We start from the raw sequence: 6,000 nt of genomic DNA, 5'->3' as shown, positions 1-6,000 counted from the left end.
AAAAAAAAAAACACAGTTGGTTATTTAGTTCTGACAAACAACTGTTAGAAGGAATAACTATTCCTACTGGAATCACATTATGCATGAGAACTAAATGTTACCCATTTTCCTCAGATAAGGCATGGTCAAATGATTGAAAGTATGTTATATCTATTGTCTAAACAAACTGATCTATAAGATAATAATAATGCTACATTTTTTTTCTATGTTAGTGATAATATATTAAATGTTCATTACATTACATAGGTAAGCATTAAAGATCTGATTTTTTGTTGTTGGTGCAGATATATACACACACAATGTTTACAATAGTCGACATACATGGCTGCTCACAACAGAGAACATATTGATCATTGTCTGACTAAATGCAGTAAAATTTTGCTTCTGTATTGTTGACATAAAATAATCAGAAAATAAAACTGCCATTGATAGCAATGAAACTAATTTTTATCTAGACAGAAATTTGTATTAAAAATAGATACTGTATATTTATTTATTTATGTGTGTGTGTCTGTATAAAAATGTGTGCACGTATGTGTGTGTGTGTTTATATATATATATATATATATATATATATATATGTCTCTGTGTGTATACAAGCCATGTACAAAGATGTAGCAAGTAAAATGAAAGTCAACAACAGTTTCAGTGATGAATGCAATGTGAAGGCAGGAGTCCATCGAGACTGTCCTCCCCTATTCATTACAGTCCTACAGGCCATAACATGAGTTTAAAACTGGATGTCCATAAAAACTCTAGTATGCTGATGTTTTAGACTTCATAGCTGAATCTGTATTTGGTATTAAGAAGAAAGTTCCAGGCATGAAGCTAAACCCAGAATCAAGAGGTTTTAAGGCTACCTAACAAAGATGAAATCTTTCATAAGGAAAACCCTGGTATCTTCATTCAGGGAAATGGCATTGGTTGTTATGCATTAAAGAAGTAAGAATAAACTCCAAATGCTATACACAACGTAAGCTATAGAAACACAAAAGATGCAGTGGAGCAGTACATACTATGAGCACACTAGAAATAGATTCTCTTAAATTCCTTGATGACTCACTAGAAGTGATTGATATCTATTGATACCTAGAGGATCTAATTAGCAAGGGAGGTGTGAGCTCTGAAAGTGTAGTAGCCAGAGTAAGAACAGGCTGGAGAAAGTACAAAGAGCTACAACCACTGTAGGCAAGGAAGGTCTTTTATTTCAGTGTGAAGGGTAGATTGTATGACATTTGTGTTACAATTGTGATGCTGCATGGTAGTGAGACACAAGCCTTGACTGCAGAGGATTTGAGAAAACTGTAAAGAAGTGAATCTAGCATGTCCTGTTGGATGAGAAATCTAAGTGTACATGAACAACAGTGAAAATATACTGAGAGAAAAACTGGACATGAGAGGAAGTGGATGTGCAAGAAAGTACTGGCATGGAGACTACTATGGAAATGTGAGGACAGCCGTATAAAGAAGTGCTGATCACTTAATGTGGATGAAGTTTATGGAAGAGGGAAACCCAGAAAGTCATGTGATGAAATGGTGAAAGCTGCTCTCAGGACCTTGAACCTCATGGAGATGATAACAAAATACTGGGATAACTGGCAAATATGGTTCTGAAGAAAAACCCACTCACTTCAATGAAACTGAGTTGGAAAGTACTGTGTGTGTGTGTGTGTGTGTGTGTGTGTGTGTGTGTGTGTGTGTGTATATATGCATGACTGGGCCTTTTCCCCTACTTTCTCCTCAAGCCACTTCCCACTATCAATCATCTAACTGCTGCTCTTCTCTGGTACTTTGGTACCTCTTATCTCTTACTACATGGAGCCATTTCACTTGTTACTCATCCTTTATCCAGTCACTGTTCTTTCTACCCACCACATCATATTGATCCTCCCCACTGCTGCACCACCAAATTACCTCTCCTTCTCAACTCTCCTCATGTATTACACCTCTCTCTCTCTCTCTTCCCCCAACTCTTGCAATGTATCCAACTAAATCTTCACCCTCTTGTCCTTCTGTTGTCAATTGTATCATCATTACTATTCTGCTACCTACTTCCCTTTTTTCTGCACTGTTAATCATCTCCTACTCTGCACTTACTTCTACAAACCTTATACTGTGCAAATCCACCTAAACACCTCATCATAGCTATTTTTATCTCTTTCTAGCTTCATTCACTCACTCCCCTCATCTCCTAGTATGAAGCTCCCCACCCCACCAGAGGAGGTGGGGACTGTAGTCTTGCAAGTTACATAGCAACCGCACTAGTACTGGTGGTATGGAAAATGCACTCAGTACATATTGTAAAGTGATTGGTGCAAATAAGGGTATTAGCTGCAGAAACCATGCACAATGATGTTGATATATATATTTGTGTGTGTGTATATATATATATATATATATATATATATATATATATATATATATCCCACAAAATTGTGTATGAAATAATGGCTGGAGTGGTTAAATTTTTTTTCTTTGTTTTCACTTTTGGAAAATTAAAAAAAATTATTTCAATTTACTAAGATTCTTATTTTTTTAAAAAAGCAAACTCACACTAGACACAACAAAACCTTGCTTTCTTTTTTTTTTTTTAGTTAAGAAAAATGTTGGCTGAATGTCTAAGTTCAAAACATGAAAGTTGAAGACTAAATTGGCAACACCATCAAGCTTGCTTGGTGAGGAGGGTGATTGTTGGACACCCTGCGGGACGAAAAATAAGACCCATCAAAGGGCGGAAGAACTACTGTGTAGTCAATGGTCAATTCAACAAGTATCTTGTTGTGGTGAAGTACCTGTGCTCTCCATTGACCCAGAAAGCTATGTTGGAAGGAGAGAAATCTTCAGGCAGGTTTTACCAGGCCAGGCAGGTCAAAGGGTAGGAGACAGACAAAACCTTAACAACAATAAATCGAAGCGTCGGCAGCAGGGCATGGATTTAGTTATTGGCAGGACCTAACAGATCAGATTCCTGGCTTTGAACTAGTAGGATGTCATGCAGAGGATCTTGAATACAAGACAATGGTTGAAACCCTAATATTCCTAGTTAGATGGAAACTGTGGGACCACATGGAGCAGCGCCCTGTGACTCCTATAGTATGCGCAACCAAAACCCTAATAGGGGTGTCCTGTGGGTCGACCTAGATGAGATGAGATTTTTATTTTAAAAAATAGTTCTTGAAAAATTTAGAGGGTTTTTTAAAAAGAAATTCATGCTTAAACAAATGCGTACCCATATGAGTTTTAACAATGCAGTAACAATAACAAAACGATGCGAAGGAACAACATTAAGAGATTAAACACAATTCAGCAAATTGATAATTGTTCAGTATTCATTTACCAAGTTCATTTAAAACTGAAACATTTACTTATTTTCTATGCAAGCACATAGCTCCTGTTCAAAAGTTTAATAGTTCATGTTTCAAATGGTGATTCACCACTGAAACTGAGGAAGCCAACTTCACTGTGGTCTGTGTGAAAGACGTATGCCTTTACATCTTCATTTATATTGTCAGTGGAGTAGGGTATTTTTGATGTCCTCAAACACAGCTTCAATTTGTTCCTTGAAAAGGATGCTACCTTTATGATGATCCAGTGCAAATATGATGCAGCATTCTTTGAAATCATTGCTAGACATCTATAGTAATGTGCATCAATGCATATTACTATGGAAAAGCTCTGATTGAGGAGTGTGACCTTTTGGAGTGATGGACTTGTGCCTATCTGTCAGTCACTGGTTCCATATTGTGCATATGCCGAGTGATTGTCTTGCTAATACTGATGTCCAGTGATTGTAGAATACTAGCTATCACATCAAGAATGATGGCAAAATCAGTCATTAAGAATTCCAGTTGCCATTTCACATTAAGGTGTTAATGGCAACTAAATGCACCACACCAGCAGGGACAGTTGTTTCAGCATCTGACATCTCTACACATCATTTTGATCTATTCACTTAATTTTGTTTCAAACTTCTTCTTGTGGACACAAGCCTGTATTCCTTTTGGAAATATTGCTTTAGGCTGGCAGCATTTTTCTATCACTAATAATGACTACTATCATTGTAAAATGCTTCTTTTTATTGCCAGTAATATTGATGAGTCTTCTGGCTTTGAAATCAACTGTTTTTTGTGTAGGGGATGTTAAAGATCGGCAGGTTATAATCTGCATTTCCATTCTGTGATAAATTAGCTTCCTGATGTACAAGTGATAAAATATTGACACTCCTATAACTTGTCTTTTAAATCTGAATCAATTTTTGCAACATGTGAGTCTAGCCACAAACTGACTGTTCATGTCATTCCATAAAGCACCGACTCCACCAAATACTAATCTTGATGTCAGGCATTCTCTCTGATTATTGCCTTGAGACCTACATTGGTTGAGTTGATTCTAATGCCAACACCCCTAACTAAACTCTTCTTCCAAGTTCAGAAATGCTGCAGATTTCTCCAGTCTACCATCTTTGAGTTTCCTAAGCATGATTTTTGTTTGCATGCAATAGTAAAAAATGACAATGATGTTTACACATTTTACTTCTATAGTAATGTAGCAATCCTTCTTTCAACAAGTTACATTTAATATGTCACTTTTGGGCATGTGTTCTATTTAGACTAGAAAGAAACAAAGAGTTTGCCAACCAGTTTATGCAACTGCTCTATAGAGGAAATAACAGAGGTAGTTTGCATCAAACAGCACTGAATATATCCATGACACTGATCATAATTTCTATAATGCTGACTTCAAAGCAGGCACACTTTTATGGCCTACAGTGGTGAAAATCAAAAGTCACTTTAAAATTTACTTTCTTTTGCTTAGGGTGCATGAATTTTCTTGATGTAACAAGGTTAATTGGTATGGACTCAAAATTTCATTCAGTATTTTATACAACAATTACAATAAATTTGCCTAAACACTCCTTTACTCAAACACTGTAATGTTAATTCTCATTTTTGAAAGGTGTTATTGCCTATAATTATTTATTAATAAATAAGTTCAGTATTTGCTAATATGAGTGGGTCCATGGAAACCCCAAGTTATGTAAATGTTCTATTTTGATGCATACATTTACTGAGCTTCGTAAACAGTCTTCAATTTTCTTTCATGGCTAAACTTGTTAGAAGTATAACAAACATGTACCATGATAAGTAGACTAATATAGAATATTATATGGGCAAACATTCTGAAAGAAACAATCAATATTAGAGTAGAAAAGTTAAAATTAACAGATTAAATCAATGCCTTATAGTATTTAAGCATGTTGCACCATGTTCTGAATTCAACTCCCACTGAGCCTAGTTTTACCTTCTATCCTTATGGAGTTGATAAAATCACCAACATTCAAATTTTGCAGTTGAATGAATTGATTTGCAAATCTTTGGCTTTGTGTTGTGATGTGGAATCATCATCATTCTTATTATTATTAAGGCAGTGAGCTGGCAGAATCATTAGCATGCCAGGCAAAATGCTTAATGGTATTTTGTCTGCTGCTACATTCTAAGTTCAAATTCCGTCAAGATTGACTTTGCCTTTCACTCTTTTGGGGTTGATTAAATAAGTATCAGTTATGCACTGGGGTTGATGTAATCGACTTAATCCTCTCCTCCAAGTTGCCCTTGTGGCAAAAATTTGAAATCATTATTCATGCAGTGAACTGGCAGAAATAGTATTTAGTTATATTCATTTATATACTAAATTTTAATCCAGCTGAGGTCAATTTTGCCATTTAATCTTCCAGGGCCAATAACCTAAGTACCAGTTAAGTCTAGGACTCATTTAATTCATTATATCCTTTCTTAGCCTTATGCTACTGCTGTCACTGCCACTAAGGGCTGAATTTTTGTACTTTCTTTCCCTTAATCTACATTTCTAATAACATTTGTCATTTAAGCTTTTCTATAAATACGAGGAGGTACCCCAAAGAAACCGGAATTTTGCGATATTATTTTATTCACCTAGTTTTACATATTTACACTTTTACCACCTTCAAAGTATTCTCCATTT

At 35.6% G+C, this 6,000-nt stretch overlaps 1 protein-coding gene across 14 annotated transcripts in view; it reads right to left on the bottom strand.

Annotated features, from left to right (window-relative positions):
• The window catches only part of LOC106872289 (polypeptide N-acetylgalactosaminyltransferase 1), a 527,244-nt gene that overhangs the window by 138,051 nt on the left and 383,193 nt on the right, over positions 1-6,000 (bottom strand). The window lies entirely within an intron of this gene.

The sequence above is a fragment of the Octopus bimaculoides genome, chromosome 1 (genome assembly GCF_001194135.2).
Source record: "Octopus bimaculoides isolate UCB-OBI-ISO-001 chromosome 1, ASM119413v2, whole genome shotgun sequence".
Classification (NCBI taxonomy): domain Eukaryota; kingdom Metazoa; phylum Mollusca; class Cephalopoda; order Octopoda; family Octopodidae; genus Octopus; species Octopus bimaculoides.
Note: the sequence above shows the minus strand (reverse complement) of the source record. Positions and strands in the feature narration are given on the sequence as shown.